Here is a 20,000-nt window from a genome sequence, read left to right as displayed (position 1 = left end):
GTTGCGGGTGAATGGGACTGTAAACTGATGCTTTGGAGTGAGCGTGACTGGATCTGGGGGGATAACGTTTGCGTGAGGTGGAATCCAAAGAGGCCGTGTTCAGCTGCTACCAAGTCATCTGAGGGGGGGTGCAGGGAGTGGAGGGAGTGGGACTGTTTCGTCTAATGCTCTTTGCTCTCTCTCTCTCTCTCTCTCTCTCTCTCTTTCATTCATCACCTCATCCCTCCTTCCACAAACCCACCGTGTCATTACACAATCGCCTTCAGTGTGTGCCTGAGAGCACAGAGACAGATGAGAGCAAATTACACGCTTGCTCACACACTCGCACATGCACACACACACACACACACACACACACACACACACAGACACACACACACACACACACACACACACACACACAAAAACACACAGACATATGCATGCTCATCCACACGTGCATACAAAAACAAACACAGGCAAAGGCATGCAAACAAGAAAATCAAAGGATGAGTACAAAAACACACAAATACAGACAAACAGAAACACACATCCACAGATTACATTTTCCAGGTCCTGCCTGTCTGCTCAGAACGGGTAACGTGTGAAATCAGGAGGCGATGCACGCCACCTACGTACATCAAGGGTGCCATCACACAAACATGGCCGCCACTAAGAGACAACAGGGCACAGCTCAGGCCCAACACAACACATTTAATCGTTGTCGTTCCCAGGAGTGCATCCCTCCCCACACGTCGCAATCAATCCCACCAGGAGAAGAACAATATAACAGACGATCACCTCCGCCCCATTCGGAGCAAGACACAAAGTCAATAGCACCCAGATGGGAGGAAAGAGGAGGAGAAAAAAAAGAATCACACAAAATGGAAGGAAAGAGAGAGAGAGAGATAGAGAGACAGAAAGAAAGAAAGAAAGAAAGAAAGAAAGAAAGAGAAAAAAGAAAGAAAGAAAAGGAGAGAAAGAAAGAAAGAAAAAAAGAAAGAGAGAGAGAGAGAGAGAGAGAGAGAGAGAGAGTTGTGTGTCTCAGAGAGCCGTTACACCGATCAGGAGGAGCGGGCGCCATCAGAGCCGTAGCCAATGGAGGTGCGGCACGGCGAGGTGGCGGGGAGGGAAGGGGCTTGTCAGGACGGTAATGCTCTGTCTAATGTCTCTCATTACATAGGCCTGCACACAACACACGCGGCCCACGCACTGTGGAAATCAGGCCTGGGCCACACTCGCTTTCTGCCTCAAGCATGGAGAGATGACAGAGAAGAGGAGAGAGAGAGAGACGAAGAGAGGGAAAGAGGAGAGAGTCGATATGCTGAATTGGACAGAGAAAAAGAGTGACAGAAAAAAAAAAAGAGAAGAAAACAGGCAAAATACAGGGAGAGGGGAGAGAGAACAAAGAAAGGGAACGCTAGAGGGGTTAGAAGAAGATGGAAAATGGAAAGCGGTGGAGAGGGGTGCTTGCTCCGTTTGAGACCATGTAGCTTTGCATGGGAGGAGTGAACAGATCCAGATGCAAAATGTGAAGAAAGAGGATGAAACGAAAGTGAATCCTCCTGCTCGCCATCACTAGCTGTTAGCGCGGCGCTCAGATCTGAATGGAAATGGGGGTCATTTCAGGGGGAATGAAGACGGGCGCTCGGCGGGCACACAGACTGGCGCACAGTGCGAGTTGAGCAGTGCAGCGCAGAGCAGGGAAAGCACAGGCGAAGCGAGGCGCTTCAAATGAAGCGGAGTAGCCGTCTCCCCTGAGCGGCACACATGAAAGTGCCGACCAGACAATGCCAACATCCAGCAGAGAGCCCATCTCCCTGGCACCTGGACCAGGAGGGGGCCCGAGCCGCGCTCCCCCACCTCATCACTCCAGCCTCCTTTCCCCCGGCCCCCGCCACCTTGGCACGTGGGGAACAGAGGTGCAGAGCCGAGTGGGCAGCGCCAAGGCTGTGAAAGGGAGCTGGCTGTGGGCATGTTCCTCTCTCCTTGCTGGCTCCAGAGAGAGGGAGGGAGAGAGGGAGAGACAGAATGAGAGAGGGAGGGAGAGAGGGAGAGACAGAATGAGAGCGGGAGAGAGAGGGAGAGGGAGGAACTGGCAAACTGGAGCCTTGCTGGGAGTTTATCTCCTCTGAGCCTACTCCTGATGCTGGGATTTTCACACATATACACACCGGCTGTCTCTGACACACACACGCACATACACGCACACGCACACACACACACGCACACACACGCACACACACACACACACACACACACACACACACACACACACACACACACACACACACACGGCACCTCAGGACAATCAGACCAGGAAAGGAGCCATGGCCTCACTGAGAGAAACATGCATCTGGAACACAGGCACACAAACACACCAGTCAGTGAGACACAACTCGACAGATAAGGTCTCACACACACACACACACACACACACACTATAACCTTGTATCTTTCTTTCTTTCTTTCTGTCTCTCTCTTTCTCTCTCTTTCCCTCCATTTTGTGTGATTCTTTACAAGACCTTGAATTTCCCCTGGGGATCAATAAAGTATCTATCTATCTATCTATCTATCTAATACAATCACACAACAATACAATCATACACTTACTGAGAGACTCTACTCTTCAGCAGACTCAAATAAACTAAACACACACACACACACACACACACACAGATTTAAATAACCCACCTCCCCCCCAACTTAACTTTTGCATACAAATACATGTTTTATTCAACCAAATGCTGCCCTTTCTAAGCCTATTGCCTTTTGTCACTCACACATTTGAAAGACATTGAAAATCAAACTAGTGAAAAAGATTGAGCACGAGGATTGTCTGAAGGAAAAAACGGTTTCTGATATTTATAGCTGTCAGCCCTAGCCGGAGGCCACTGCTCATTTTCAGCACTTTTGGCTTTCCTTAAGGGTCGATCTAAACTCCACAAACTGTTTCTCAAAGCACAAAAAAACACATAACCTCGCCACCCACACATCAATAAATCATTGGGCATTTAGCACAGCAAAGGCGAAGGATGAATTGTTTCTGTGCCTTTCTGACAGAAGGCGTTGATGAATATTAATATGTCCAAAAGAGAAGAGATGGGGGGGGGTTACTATGTCACTTCCTCCTTCCCCTCACACCTTCCTCCCCTCTTCACCTTGGATGGCCCTCATTACTGCCATTTGGTAATTCACCGAGCTCTTATTTCGAAATGTCAGGCTAGATTTGGGGGCGGCTGTCGAGGGAATCAATAATTCATGCCGCCATATTCAGATTACTGCCTTTATGCTGCTAATTTTAATTTATGAGAGCACGCTCTAACGAAGGGAATGAATGGGCGTTAATGGAGGAGCAAGAGGGGCTGCTGTAAAGGTCCCCAGTGTGGCGGAAAGATGGGATAAGAGAGGGGTGGGGGGGGGGGGGCGCGGGGGGGGGGGGGGGCAACGCAGACAAGGTGTCATTTCCAGCTGGATGGCAGAGAGATGGAGGAGAGATAAAGTGACATGCTAGAGAGCCAAGCTGAAATGCATCCATCCACATGAGGGATCCTGTCTCTCCCTCTCTCTCTCTCTCTCTCTCTCTCTCTCTCTCTCACACACACACACACACACACACACACACACACACACACACACACACACACACACACACACACACACACACACACACACACACACACACACACACACACACACAGGTAAATACAGATAGATAGATAGATGGATAGATAGATCTAGATAGATAGATAGATAGATAGATAGATAGATGTGATAGCTGGGATAGATGAGATATTTACGTAGAGATAGATAGAGAGAGAGAGAGAGAGAAAACTTGCACAAACTGCATGAATGAAACTCTCTTCCATATACTTTACTAATGACAAGGAAAGTCAGTAGTCACTGGCTAAAGAAGGTACTCATCTAGCCAAAGCATCAGGGTAAAATCCCACGCTCCTGACAAACTGAAGGACATGTAAGTGACCGCTGTGGTGCATGAGTCATAGCCCTAATGACCCTGCTGGACACCGGTAGAGATGGGTGCATGATTAGGTTGACGCCACGCAGGCCTGGGCCTCAATCAGGAGGCCCACACACACAGCCACAATAGGGCTTATGTCACCGCTGAGGGTTACATCACCGCAGGTGGCCTAGATTTAGCTGCGCTCCAGCAGACTGAGGTGGCGTGGGGGTAAGGGGGGGTGGAGGGGGGGGTGCACATTCAGCTGACGAAGTCATCCTGCAGTCTCAACAAGGAGGGGGATAGACGGAAGGTGGGGGTTAGTGTAGGGATTGGGTCTCTCGTCACTCTTCCGCAAGTCAGTTTTTATCCTTTCTTTTTCTTTTTTCTTCTATAATCTGCCTAATCCTGAGCACTGTCCCTCGTCCCTCTATCAGAAACCTCTCTCTTTCACCATGTTTGCATTTTTACTGGTATCACTCTGTCTTTAGCAATCTACAGTAATCAGACTTCAGACCTTTTGCTGTATTTCTCCTTTCAATCTGCATCACTGTCTTCCCTTTCCTTCTCTCCTCTCATCCTCCTCTTTCTATATCGTTTCTGTATCTCTCTCTATCTCTTTCTCTCTCTCTCTCACTGCTGATTTCTCTGTGTTCTCTCTCTCTTGCTTTCTAAATCCTCCATCCCTCCTCCTCCTCCTCTCCTCCCTCTGTGTCCAACCCGGCTTTATCTCCACACAGAACAATAGCAGCGTTGTGGACAAGAGCCCCAATTATGGGACATTATCCGGCTACCGTCTCAGACCTGTAATAATCGCACTAAGTGTTATCAGGGGCTCACCGGCACACACACACACACACACACACACACACACACACACACACACACACACACACACACACACACACACACACACACACACACACACACACACACAGTTGGAGAGTGAGATAAGATATAGAGGAGGAATACTATTGAAAGAAGATTCTAATTCAGACGGTGCTTTGTTTCCTGGGGATGGAAGTGTCAGTAATCAGACCTCTGGGAGCTCCCTGGTGAGAAAATCTGTGTAATGTGCAATCATTCTAACACTATTAAATAATGGTAGCAGCCCTACCATGAGCTTGGGTGCTGATTACAGCACACCGAACACTGAAACGGGGCATTTGTGGTCTCAACTATTCATCATCTGTGTCTCCAGGTCTCCTCTCCCTCCATTCGTCTCATTAATGCTTGTTCAATGGACTCCCCTGTCCATCTCTCTCTCTCTCTCTTTCTCTCTCTTTCTCTCTCTCTCTCACCCTTTCTCTTCCTCCTCCCTTCCCCACCCCCATGAAGTCTCTCCTCTACAATCTTCCTTCCCCATCACCCCTAGCCATCTCTGAGAGGGGGGATTGAATATGACATCATCAAAAGTGGCCACGTGGCTCATGTCTGGGTGTTGTTAGCTCGCTGTCGCCCTGATGGATGGCTCCCATTTAGTTGAGCCATGGGGCGATTTGTTCCTGTCCATTGCTGTGCCTACCGTGTGTCTGTGGAGTCTAAATGGAGGCTCAACCCAATCAGGCTCTGTCTACAGTGAACAGTGTGTGTTTTGGTGTGTGTGTGTGTGTGTGTGTGTGTGTGTGTGTGTGTGTGTGTGGTGGGGCGGGGGGCTTTGTGTGTGTACAGTTTGAGTGCATGTGAATGTAAGCCTCTAGGTCAAAGAATCCATGCATGAGTTTCCCCTCTCAGTCTCTGAGATGAGGCCAAAGGAGCATGTGTGTGAGAGTGAGAAGGAGCAAATGAATATGGGCCCATGTGTCTGTGGGAGAGTGAATGTAGAAATATGAGTGAGCCTGTAGGTTGTTTTTGTAGCTTTGGGTGTGTTTGTACATGCAGTGTGCGTGCGTGTGTGTGTGTGTGTGTGTGTGTGACATATGTAGTGAATGCATGCTGACTAGCCTGCGTGTGCTTGACGGCGCCTGCTTGCGTGATTATACGAGACGCCTCCTCGCTCAGTTAGCCCACAGCTAGATTGGCAGGCAGAGGCGGAGGACTGAAATTGATTTGCTGTACTTGTTTGTGACATCGCCTTCATTTCTCTCTCAAACACACACACACACACACACACACACACACACACACACACACAAACCCAATATCAGCAACCTCATAGGCATGAGCTGATCAAACTGTATCATACCTGCCATTACCAACTCATTAAAAAGGAAAGCAAGACGAAGGCTGGATACCAGACTGTGAATGACTGTGGCGACAGAAAAAAAAGAAGATGAGATGATGAGAGTGAGGGAGGAGGGAGGGAAGGGAAAGGAAAAAATACTATAGAGCTAGAGATAGCAAGTGCTAAAGAAAGAGAGAGAGAGAGAGAGAGAGAGAGAGAGAGAGAGAGAGAGAGAGAGAGAGAGATCCATGAGGGAAAGAGCCAATGTGGGAAGGCAGAAAGAAGGATGGAGCTGGGGGGAGAGGACAGGGGAGAAAGAGAGGGGGGAGACGAATGCAAAAAGAAAAGAAAAGAAGGGATCATTTGCATTCTGCACACATCAGCATCCCGCACGCGCGTGTGTGTCAACCGCTCTGTTTGCATATGAATGTCAAAGCAATTTCAGGTGGCGCCGCCTCGGAGATGAGAGGCGCTTCCACGGAAACCACCAGCTGACCCGCCCCGAAGCAAAGTCCACTGATGAGGATCATTACGCCACGGAGACATACAAGAGGAGAAGCGTAGCTCAGCACCCCCCTCCCCACCCTTCACCTTCTCCTTGTCTCCCACTCCTCACCCTCTCTGTGTCCCCTTCTCTTTCATTCCCTCTCTCCCTCTCTCCTCACCCTCTCTGTGTCCCCTTCTCTTTCATTCCCTCAGTTCTCTCTTTCTCTCTCTCCTCACCCTCTCTCTGTCCCCTTCTCTCATTCCCTCAGTACCCCTTCTCTCTCTCTCTCTCTCTCTCTCTCTCTCTCTCTCTCTCTCTCTCTCACCTGGTCTCTTGCACACAGAATTGAAAGGTTATGCATATTTGCTGTTGGAAAATAAACAATATTGCAGAGGGTTTACCCCAGTAATGGAGCCCGGCTTGCTCGTAAAAAGGAGCCGAGAGAAGGTGGAGGCGCGTGTTGAGACAATAAAGCAAACAAACAAATAAATAAATAAATAATGCAAACAAATAAATAAACAAACAAAACCTACAGCACACAATAAACTAAGAACGATAGGAGAACAAAGCTGTCGGTGCCGCTGATTCACCCCAAACAGCGGAGAGAAAATGACAGAGCGTGGGGAAGTCTATTTCCCTGCTCCAAAAAAAAAAGAAAAAAAGAAAACGGAAAGAAAGCACACTGCTAGGAGACTATTCTCCTCTCTTCTCCTTACAAACCAGAACAAAGGCAGTAATAACTTGACTCTCTTTTTAAGATCGTGCTTTTAAGGAAATTTTTTTTTACTTGTTTACTTGTGAGGTTCTAGTCAAACCTTTTTTTTTTTTTTTAAATCAATACAAACAGGAGGCCTGAAATTATGAGCATTTCACTGGCCACAGAGATACAATTATTCAATCAGTCTGTGTCAGTTCCAGTCAACTTATTTCTCCCTCCTTTCTTGCTCATCCTTCCTTTGCACTTTTTCTTCTCTCTCTATTTGCTCTCTCTCTTAGACCTGTTCACTGAGGTGCAATGCTTCAGTGGACTCACCAAAGCTCCGTGGGTCTAAGCAACCCTGACCCCAGAGTGCTGGGATGTTTGACCCAGCATATAGGCTGTGCGGGTCAGCTGCCTGGAGACTAAATTGACCCGTGTGAAGCCTGAGCTGGATGCTGAGATGCTATAGATGGAGAGGCAGTGAGAAGGTGGAGGAGGGCAGCCTACATACACCCAGAGTGGGGGGAGGGGGGAGAGGAGGCAGCTGCGGGCAAGAGCAGCGGACGTTTACTGCCTCAGCAGGCCTGCTTTTTAATTAACACTGCTTGCTCACAAGGCTTGGCACACTAGCACACACACACACACACACACAATGATTGTACATACAACCACACAAACAGATAACACAGACACAGACACACACACACACACACACAATGCTTGTACAAGCACACAAACACAAACAGATACACAGACACACGATACACATAGATATGTACATGCATGCTTGTTCAGTCATGCACGCATGCAAACACACACACACACACACACACACACACACACACACACACACACACACACACACACATTCATCTTCATCTGACAACATGGTAACCAATCACAAATGCACACACGCTCTCTTGGCTTCTTATCTCCCTACATGAAACACACACACACACACACATGACCCTGCCAAGCTGAGGAGGCAACAATTAGCAGCGTTTGTCAGGCGGCCCCTGGAATAAAAAATGAGCCCGAAACACAATCAGGGCTACAATTAAGCTGTGAAGGTAAAACGCCAGTGACCTTGTTGTGTAATTAACGGCTTCTTCTTTCATTAATTTCCTTCTTTTCCGCACCCACGTTTTAATTAAGAGACAGGATGTCGTCTGGAGGAGGCCGGAGCAATGTCGAGCGATTGCACAGAGAATGGGAGAAGGACGAGTGAGGAGAGAGTTGCCGGAGAGACGAACAGGAGAGGCAGACAAGAAAGAAAAGAAAAAGGAGGGAGGGAAGGAGGGAGGAGGGAAGATAGTGAAGAGCCTTGACATGCAAGTGGACTAATGAAGAAATGAAAGAATTAAGGATTTAATAGGGCTGTGACGGAACTTTCCAGAAAACTTTAATCTCCATCTGTCTACATATGGGTCATGGTCACACTTGCGTTACACAACACTGTGTGTCTGCGCATTTGTGCGCATGTGTATGTCTGTGTGTGAGTGTGTTATTGTGCACACGCATCCGTCTGAGACATTTTCAAGGAGCGATCGGATTCTCTTCGTAAGCCTTCTTTTATTAGTTTGCAAACTCCATCACCCTCAAGACGAAGCACACGTCCCTCTCGTTCCCCCTTTCCGCCCGCAACTCTTTCGCTACCCTTTCTCTATCCCCCTCTCCGTCAGGGAAAGGCTCAAAACTTTTAAAAGAGCTTTGCCCACCACATTCACACGCACTCAAACAGTCCGCATCCCAGCAGGCCCTCCTGAGACCGATGGGGCAGGCTTGGGCAGGGACGTCCCCTCAGTGCCGTATGCAGCCCTCCTCTCAGGTTACCCAGCCCCCCCCCCCCCCCCCTCGTCCCGGGCCCCGCGGTGGTGTGTAATGTCACTCACACATCCCCCAGGGGAAAGCGGTGATGGCTGATGGACAGAGCGAGAGAGAGGGGTCAGATGAGGGGGAGGAAGAAGAGAAGGTGATGATGTAAGAGGAGCAGGGGCTGAGGTAGGTGGTGGTGGTGGTGGTGGGGGGGAGGGGGTGGAGAGCAGCTGGTTCCAGGTATCCTGGACGGTGATGAGGCCAGCAGTGGCAGCTGAGCTCTGGAGACCAGAGGACGGGAGGATGGAGAGCCGTTCTGAAGAAGATTCTAGATGCCACATTCTGACAACCACGCCGCTCTGATGCAGAAACTTCTCAATTATAGAACAGCAGGAATCAGGGTCAAAAGGAAATGGACAACAGGCCAGTTTTAGATTCAACATTTACAAGGTTGCCTCTACTGAAAGAGGCTGTGCCAAACATTTGGTCCAATGTCAACAATGCCAATTATTTTATATTCATATGCACTTGAATTCTATTCTACTGGATTTTGCACTGGCTCAAGCGCACAACATATTAGAGCGCCATGAAAGCTCTTATAAAATGGCCTCATTGTAGCAGATGTACAGTAATGTGTCTGGAACAATAAGCTACAATATGCAGCTGGGGCAATATGTATTGGTGTTTGCGTGTGTAGGCGAGGGTATGCATGGCAAATACTTCCCACCAGTACACACACATAGGTCTGGAGTTCAGCCGAGGAATATAAGGCGGTTGGTTGCTCATGTAAAAGGCTGAAGCGATGAAGCGTTTTGTTGAGAGAAAGTCTAAACTTTACCAGAGCGCTTTGCCAATTTCAACCCCCCCTGCGCGCCATCTCCATCATGTTGTTTTTTCTCTGCATGCAGGGCATCTGAGGTGCAGCAGGGGTGCTGCTCTGAAAAACACAACAGATGGGTCTGTAGTGCGTGGGCGCCGCATTGATTTCATCTGCCTTCTAGCGCCCGCAGACTCCCCGCACACTTCCTACTCTCTCTCCCCCTCTCCACTCTGTCTTCTTCCCTTCTTCAGACCTTTGCTTCTTCCCCTGCATCACATCAGCTCTTCAACTTATTTCACCATAGTCTGTCTGTCCATCTAGCTTTTGCTCTCCACCGCAAATCGCTCCCTAGAAATGTCTTTCTTTCCTCTCCATCAACTTGTCTTTCTCTCTTTCTACTCTACATCCCCCCTTCACTCCCTCTTGGCTCTGACTCTCTCTTCCCTTCTCCTCTCTGTCTCCCGGCAGAGCCCTGGACTTCTGCAAGGCATGTGTGGCTGGGATGGGTTGCTGTGGTGTTTCTGTGTGTGTGCGTGTGTGCGTGTGTGTGTGTGTGTGTGTGTGTGTGTGTGTGTGTGTGTGTGTGTGTGTGTGTGTGTCCATGCGTGTGCGTGTGCTTGTTCCCTCAGGAACTGCCGAACTCAGCACAGGTCAAACATATGCAGTGAGCAATCGTTATATTGTTTCCTCCATCTCAAAGTCAAAAATAACACCACAGTGTAAGAGAGAGAGTGAGAGAGAAATAGAGGGAGAGATAAAGAGAGGGAGGGAGGGAGAGAGAGTGAGAGAGAGAGGGAAGGAGGGAGGGAGGGAGAGAGTAAGAGGGAAGGAGAGAGGAGGGGTGGGAGGGAGAGAGAAAGAGGGAGAGAGTATGTGTGTGCGCACACACACACACACATACACATTGATATTCATACATGTATGTATGCATGCATGTGTGACCAAGTATAGACCATGTCTCCCCTTAGAGAGAGTTTAAAACAGTCTTTCTGAGCTGCCATTGAAAAGTATCGTCAGAGTCACCAGAGACCAGAGTCCTCAGGTCCACAGCACGGATCACTGAGCATCACAAGCCCTTCCGCAATGTTCCACCCGGAATGTCCCTAAATGACCCTCTCCTTTACTCTACTCTGTACATCCTTTGTCCTCTCTCTGTGCACTGTATGTATCCATTCGTCTCAGAAATGGCTTGTGTGTGTGTGCAAGTGTGTGTGTGCAAGAGTGTGTGCAGGGATGCACAGTGGGCAACTAAAACAGCATGCCATGGGGTGCGATTACATATGGCCACAGTCACTCTCACAGGCACACACACACACACACACACACATACACACGCACACGTGCACGTACATGCACACTGTATCTGCATGAGGTGTGATGCCAGGGTCCTGGCATGTGACAAACGACAAAACAGTCCCCAGGGCAACAGGAAAACAGAGCACAGCGGAGCAAATAAACTCCAGGACACTGAAGTTTATATTTGTTTATGTGTGTGTGTGTGTGTGTGTGTGTGTGTGTGTGTGTGTCTGTGTGTGTGTGTGTGTTGGAGAGAGAGAGAGAGAGAATGCTCAATTCTTTGTTTTGTTCACTATGCTTCAGTACTTCCGTCTTCCCAGTGCTCATTCTCTCCCCATTTCCCATTGCTTGCTGTCACTAGGCTATCAAGCAGCATGATCAAGCAGAGACTGAGTGTGTATGTGTGTGTCTGTGTGCTTGTGTGAGTGTGCATGTAAGAGAGAGAGAGAGAGAGAGAGAGAGAGAGAGAGAGAGAGAGAGAGAGAGAGAGCGAGATATGGTTGACGAAAGAAGAGACACCTACTGCTGTTGTGCCAAGCGAATCTACAAGATGTTGAAAAGGGGATGGGGGGGGGTTGGGTGTAAAAAAATAAAAAATCAATAGCTTGTTTTTACCAGAGAAATCCTGGAGCAGTACACAGAGGCGGTGTACAAACAGCACAGCACTTTTCAGGCACTCAAGCGACTGCCGCTAACGCTAACGGCGCTGCCACATCACTCGCCCCGCAGGAGGTTCACAGTCCCCTGGAGCAGACCCGGGCCGGAACTGGCCCACATATGGCCCATCCGTTTAAATCATTTAGCTCCTTTCAGCCTATGCTGAGCCACCAGAAACATCAGCTAGCATTTCAGCACAGGTCTCCCACTTGTGCTACACAAAGCAGGCGTGTCGTCCACATGCAGACAAATCACTGGGCTGAGAGTCGGTAATTGTACTGTACATGAATGCACACAGCATTTGCTGCAATAAACAGAGACAGGAGAGAGGCCGACACTCTCAGACATAGAGAAGCATCTCGTAAAGTTCTGCCGGTCTATATGTCATACCTATATGTGTAGATGGTAGGGAAACTTAAAGAGTGTCCAGATGCTTTCAGAGAGATTTTAACAAAAGCACGAAAGTTGAAAAGCTGTTATAGTCTGTAAAGTGCTACTTGTTCTTAGCAAAAAGTTGATCTTGCATTAGTGTGCAGCAACCAAAGTGACATATGATCCATCTGCAGTGGAAACTTCCTCAGTACAGTACATTTCTGATTTTTTTTGTTAACATATCTGTACGTCGTATAAGCAACCCCAATAAATAACCCACAAAAAATACATCCGATTTTATCCTTTATTCTCCAAAACCCGATCTTGTACCCAGCCGGCTAGTCAATAGCTGAGGACACGTAGCCGATGCTCCACGGACCTGAGGTGTTTAGGCGAGAGGGTGACGTAACGGCCCGGGGGCTATTCTGCCTCACCGGCCGTCCGGCATGCAAATATCCCCCGCCTCCCCTACTCACGCCGTCCCTCACGGCTGTGAATTATTCACAGCGGAACTGGCCACTGTCACTGCCAGGCCGCAGAAAATAGCTGCGGCAGCAATGCAGCGACGCAGACGGAAGCATCAAAAAACGACCAACGAGACAGAAATATCAGTGAGAGATGCCCACCAAGTGTGTGTGTGAGCGAAAGTGTGTGTGTCTGTATGTGTGTGTGTGTGTGTGTGTGTGTGTGTGTGTGTGTGTGTGTGTGTGTGTGTGTGTGTGTGTGTGTGTGTGTGCGACACAGCAAGAGAGTGTGGAAGAGAGAGGAAGTCTGGCAAGGAGAACTTGCTGTTGTCAGGTAGTCGTGGACACCGGCGACCACAGTGTACAAACGACCACAAACTCACACTAACGCACCCACGCAACTGCTCGCAAATGGCAAGACATCCCACTCTCCACCACCATCGCAACACGTTCCCAGACAAGCCATCATGTCCCTCATGTCTTGGTTCTTGGTCCTGACTCTAAAAATAAACTGGCGGAAATGGGCCGACTGAGTAGGTGTATGCGCTGCTCTTTCCTCCGGCAAGCAGAAGTGTCGGAAAATAAGTTTTGTCGCCTTTGACGGAATAGTGTCTGGAAGACGTGGTCGTTCGTCTGTCCTCGTGATGGCGGCGTCCCACGCAGACCCTTGCTCCAACCCCTTGCTTCTTAGCAACCCCTGATCAGCGCCACTGTTGTCTCGATGGAAAATGACAGGAGTGCGGAGGAAGGATCGCACACTGACAGACAGCTCCTGACAAGACCAGGATTTGGACTCGACCTCATGCCCATCACGTCGCGTCGGCACGCGGCAGACCTCTCCCTCAGTCGTACCGACGCAATGTGGTGTGACACGACATCACATGACTGACGGGTGAAACAACCCTCGGGGATGTAGCCGGCGGAGTGATGATGCGACAAAGCCCGCAGGTCACAGACACCCTAAGCTCTCAGTCCTGAGTGTGTGGAAATAATCAGGGATCAGTGTGCGTGTGTGTGTGTGTGTGTGTGTGTGTGTGTGTGTGTGTGTGTGTGTAGGTATGTGAGTGTGTGTTTGTAAGTGTAGGGGTGTGTGTGTGTGTGTGTGTGTGTGTGTGTGTGGTGTGGTCTCCAGACTGATGTGCCTCAGGGGCTGCTGCGTCTACGCAGTGTCCACATAGATCAGCTCAAGGGAGCTGAGGCAGCCAGAGGGGGTGGGAGGAGCGTTTGGGAGGCCTGAAGTGTTTTATTACCTCCAGACACGCCGTCACAAGGTGACACGGGCTAATGAAAACCTGACTGATCCAGCTGCACAGGCCGGCCCACTTCAGCACGAGATGCTCACTCATAATCAACACGCACGCCACAGGCAGACGTGCAATTCAAGGAAAGCTCAGAGGTGAACACATGCAGCCATGCAAAAACGCACATGTATATATATATATATATATATATATATATACACGCACACAGAAAATATAATAAGCATGTACGCAGGCACGCACACACATACACACACACACATAACAGAAACAAAGAAACAAACACAAAAACTAGGATGCAACAAACACACATAAGTGTAGAAAGACACACACACTTAGCTTCCTTCCATTTGAGTCTCTCACCCACCCACACACACCTATGCACACAGAGCAAAGCCAGCATATTAGAGCCCTGACAGTCTATTAGGTGGTAAGTGACAATCTAGAGGACAGGATGGGCAAGCAGTCAGGTGGGCTGCCTATACATAACCGTAATGTCCCTGCAGTGTGTTGCAGACCAGACACTCTGTCAAAATAGATCTATAGGAAGCACCAACAACAGTATCCCCCCAAACACACAACCACACACACACACACACACACACACACACACACACACACACACACACACACACACACACACACACACACACACACACACACACACACCTTGCCTTGGCACCTTCAAAAGTAAGAGCCCAGACACACCGTGATGTCATTGTGGTGCGATCGATAAATCAATCAGGGACGTCATGCCATGAAAAATGTGTTCCATCCATTACCTTGACAGAAGTCACAGTGTCAAATGCAGCAGGAGTGTGCGCTGTGCCTTATTCCAAAGGCAATCAAGTGAATGTGAGCGCTCGATATGAACCCCCTCGCCTTAAAAACAAGCCACGCTCACATTGAGATTAATATTTCTGCTGCAGGCGTGACCTCCCAGTCAACCTCACGGCGAAGGTGAGGTTTGGAGGAATGTTAACTTAAGACAAAATCACAATCCATTTGGATAGAGTCTGCTTGACAGAATGTCTGTGCAGTGAGGAGATGTGTAGCTGTTAAAAATTATTAATGTAGAGATGAAATAAATAAACAAATAAAAATGGAAAATCTTAATTAGGCTGTCATCTCCCTGATTGTTGCCAATCTCATTCCATCTAAAAAAAGAAAATGCACCACTCTGACAAATGCTGCTTTTGGCAAGAGCACATCTACATCCATCTCTTGCGAATGGAGGGGAGAGAAAATACAAACACATAATTGCCGTTTAATTTAATGATTCATTACTCGGGCTGGGGAGATTTAATTTGATCCATTTATTTGTGAGAATGCTTATTAAAATGACGTTTATACATCGTCGGGTCACGCTCAACATGCCTCCTCCCGACACCACGCTACTAAGAGGCTTAATCAGACTTCCTGAGGGAAATGGGACCTCAGACGTGACAGAGAAGGAGCAGCTTTAACTATGAAGTGTGCAAGGTTTATTATTGAGATGCACGGACACACGCTTTCACTTCATACAGGCAACAGAAGAGCTTGACGTGAATGAATGAGAGCACAACGGCTCTTAAACACACACACACACACACACACTGACACACACACACACACACACACACACACACACACACACACACACACACACACACACACAAAACACTTGACCTTTCCCCTTCAACAACAAAGCCCCCTGGTGCGACACACTTATCAGCCAAACAATAGACCCATCCAGCGAGCAAGCCAGTGAGTTGGATAGATAACGCGGCAGAGCATCAATAAATGACAAGTGCCATTTACTCAGCCATCCATTTTTTCGCCTTCCTTTATCCATACCTGAGTTCATCGAACTCATCGCGATTGGCCATGGAGAGGTGCTGGTAATTGAAAAACTGGCCAATTAGACTGATCCTGCAGTAAAGGGGGCGGGTGGGGGTGTGTGGGGGGTGGGGTGCGGTTGCCTGGCAACGGTGGCTGGGATGGGGATAGGGATGGAGAGGGAGTTGGGAGTAGCTCAGTGTTCTAATCCATCCCACCTCTCCTTGGCCAAGGACCAATGTTCCGACCCGAGCTCGGGTCTGCGCACCATCTCCAACACACACACACTCCCACACACACACACACACACACATTTACACACACTGATCAATGCACGAACACACTCCTCCCTATCAATCTCAAGCAGTGGTGTTCATTCAGTGGGCGAGGCGTGGGGGTGGAACTAAGGCAGTGCCGGTGCCAGTGCAAATGAATTAGCCGGGAGTGGCGTGGTCCATGTCCAGGGCTCTTAAAAAGTGGGGCCAGGGCGCCATGCCAGGCTCTGCCCTTCCTGTGGAGACGGGCAACAAGCCAAACAACCTTCTGTGCAAGAGCACAGCACAACGGGAAGTACAACTATACCATTTACTGCTGGGGCCTATACAGTAGAGATCATTGTTTGTTTGTGTGTGTGTGTGTGTGTGTGTGTGTGTGTGTGTGTGTGTGTGTGTGTGTGTGTGTGTGTGTGTGTGTGTGTGTGTGTGTCTCTTCACATGTGTGCACACAGACACACCCTCCTCATTTTACGGCACTCTGCCTAAACAAGCACCGAATCTGCATAAAAATGAGCATGATTAATGATTCATTTGTAATAATGAGTGCTCTCAATTTCTTTGTTTCCCTCCAGCTCCTCTCATTCACTGCTGATTTATCACTTTCTCGCTCTCTCTCTCTCTCTCTCTCACACACACACACACACACACACACACACACACACACACACACACACACACACACACACACACACACACACACACACAAAAGGACCCTTGAGAGATGGAGGCAGCAGGGGATGCCACACACTGAATTCCACCTAATTGTGTTTGATTGCGGGGTCCTCAGAAATCGATAGCCCCAGACACCAGCTGAACATACACAGATCACACAAAGCCCTTCACTCTTCTTCCCTTAAAATCCACTGACTCTCTCTCTCTCACACACACACAGACACCCACATACAGACACACACACACACACACACACAACTGTTGTTTGATTTTCTTACAGGTGGGAAGAACAATGAATCTAACAGTCGAATGTACAAGACAGAAATGGATAGAGCTGCGATGGAGACAGACAGTGAACGCAAAGACATACAGTACTGTAGGGGTGAGAAGAGAGACTGAGAGGGAACGAAGATGAGATGGAAAGAGACAAAAACACAGACAAAGGATACAATAAGTGGTGAGCACAAGAGGAGATGGAAAAACAGACAGAAATTGTTTCAAAAAGCCACAGAAGTGAGCCAGCATCAAAACGAGCAAAGGATACTAAGAAGAGAACATAACATGAGTAAATCCGATAGAGAGAAACAATGAGAGAATGGAATGGAGGCAACAGAACAGCAAGCGAGGTCTTCTTCCCCCCCATCACCCCCCCCCCCCCCCTCCATCGTTCTGCCGTCTTCTGCTCCCGAGACATCCAGGTCACTGCGTCTGAATGAACCTTGGCAGCGAGCGCTACTTCCGAACATGACTCCTGTCCAAGTGTTTCTGTGTTGAACCTGGCAGCGGAAGCAACCAGGTGGCATGACACGCCATACATCCATTACACACACACACACACACACACACACACACACACACACAGCACTTTGCTTAAAGGGTCCTGTATTATGCATTACTGTTGCGTGTGGCGTGCCATACCATAAGTGTGTCAGGCGTGCCACCATGGTTAGGCACACTAATGCACGAGATGTTTAAATTGGTCATGGATGTGGAGTGAAAGGAACAGTGTCAGCTCGAAGCCCCCCAGTCAAACGCAATTGTTCACACACGCTTGCTCACTCACTCGCACGCACGCACGCACGCACGCACGCACGCACGCACGCACGCACGCACGCACGCACGCACGCACGCACGCACGCACGCACGCACACACGCACACACACACACACACACACACACACACACACACACACACACACACACACACACACACACACACACACTTAACCCTAAGGCTCGAAGACTGGTTGGTGTAACAGAAGGGTCAGTCCGGGGCAAGGGAGCACTTGGTTCATGAATAATGGAGGCCAAGGCCCTGGAGGTATGGGACACAGGACTGCACAGTCATTCTCTCTCTCACACACACATATATATACATCCAAATCACATTATCTCATACACACACACACACACACATCGAAATCACATTCTCTCACACACAAAGACACACACACACACACACACACACACAAAGACACACACAGACACACACAGACACACAGACACACACACACACACACACAGACACACAGACACACACACACACACACACACACACACACACACACACACACAAATACACACCCACACAGCCTCGCTTTTACTCTTTCACCCTCTTCCCACATATGCAACCCCACCACCTACACACATGCACAGTGTGGGAGTGTGGGCAGTGGGTGAGGGGAATCCTTATAGGCCTCTGCCCAAGAGAGAAGGGGGTGAGATGGAGCGAGCTCACGTGAGGCTCCCAGCTGAAGGACCCTCGCTGATAAGCTTATGAGTGGGCGTGCAAATGCCGGTGGGGGAAGGGAAGGGGGGGGGGGGGGGGGCATTGGAGAGCAGAGGCTCCAAAATGTGAGCAGATTGCCTGCTCTCATGTGTGGGGATTTAGTGTGTGCATGTGAGTGTGTGTGTGTGTGCGCTTGTGTGTGTGTTTGAGTGAGCATGTGTGTGTCTCTGTGTGTGTCTCTGTGTGTGTAAAAGAGCCTGGAAGTGGGGATCTGGACTGGCGTGTAAAACCCAGTCCAAAATAAATGTATGAGTGTGTGGAGACAAGACGAGTGAAAGGAAACGCTGGCGTGCGGTTCAATTTCATGGATGCAAAGAGGGTGAAGCTGCTCCAACATATGAAACCGAAGATAAAAGAAAACATTGGTGGATTAACTCGAGCCTAATAAAATATAGACTGGGCGCCGCTCATACCATTGACTGGCAGGAGGACAAGCGGATGAGGGGTTATGAGGAAGGGGAATCAGAGCTCACACCGAGCACAAGGAATCTCCTAACCAAACACAGGGACAGAAGGAGGCATGAGAAAGTAACTGGCACAAAGCGAGGTGATAAGAAAGAGGAGGAGGAGGAGGAGAGGAGAGGAGGGAGGGAGGGAGGGAGGGAAGAGCTGCAGACGAAAGACAGAAAATATGCAAGGGAGAGACGCTCAGAGGGAGAGTCTTTAAGAGAAAAGCGATTTAAAATACAATGGCAAAGCAATATAAATAGAGAGGTTGTATTTCCATGTGGGAAAAAAGTTCTAAGTGTGCAAGCATATATACAGTTATGCAAATAGAATGTGTGTGTAATCTGAAATGCATTAAGACTAAAAGCTAGTGTGATAACAACAGCCGTGGGAGAAGCATAGAGGAGAGCAAAGCAGAGAGGAGCAGTGGAAGAGAAGGATGAAGGGAAAGAAGAGGAGAACAGTAGAAGAGAAGACTGGAGGGAGATGAGAGGAGAGCAGCGTAAGACAAGGATGGAGGGAGATGAGCAGGGCCACGGATTGAGAGGAAATGCAGAGAGGAAAGGTGGATGGAGGTGTGGACAATCCGTGAGTAGATCAAAGGGAAACGCAGCACCTCACAACACCGGAGAAGAGAGCAGGTGTGTGTGAGGGAGAGGGAGCCGGGCAAGAGAGGGAAGTGGAGAAAAATGTCCTGCACCATGCAGATACAAGTCTTTAATGCAGAGTGTGAATAAGATAGCGTTCCAAACTGGTACGGTATGCTAAATAAAATATGACAGAATATTTGATGCCAAAGAAATGCCAATGTGGATGCAACACAATAGAACATTTAATGCAGATGTCCAAAATGCAAAAGTACCCTCCTCTGAGGACCACTCTCTGTGATAAAAGCACCCCTAAATAAGTAGATAAACCAACTCCATTATAGTGAAAATAAAGAACTAAACTAAAAAGCCAGATTATGGTCACGCTTGTTGGTATTGTTTTCAAGGGTTGATTGTCCGATTAGGCGTCACGTGAAC

The 20,000-nt window shown here is 48.8% G+C and overlaps 1 protein-coding gene across 2 annotated transcripts in view; it reads right to left on the bottom strand.

Annotated features, from left to right (window-relative positions):
• Positions 1-20,000, bottom strand: part of LOC121695971 (ephrin type-A receptor 7-like) — a 111,837-nt gene that overhangs the window by 46,168 nt on the left and 45,669 nt on the right. The window lies entirely within an intron of this gene.

The sequence above is a fragment of the Alosa sapidissima genome, chromosome 21 (assembly GCF_018492685.1).
Source record: "Alosa sapidissima isolate fAloSap1 chromosome 21, fAloSap1.pri, whole genome shotgun sequence".
In the NCBI taxonomy this organism is placed as follows: domain Eukaryota; kingdom Metazoa; phylum Chordata; class Actinopteri; order Clupeiformes; family Clupeidae; genus Alosa; species Alosa sapidissima.
Note: the sequence above shows the minus strand (reverse complement) of the source record. Positions and strands in the feature narration are given on the sequence as shown.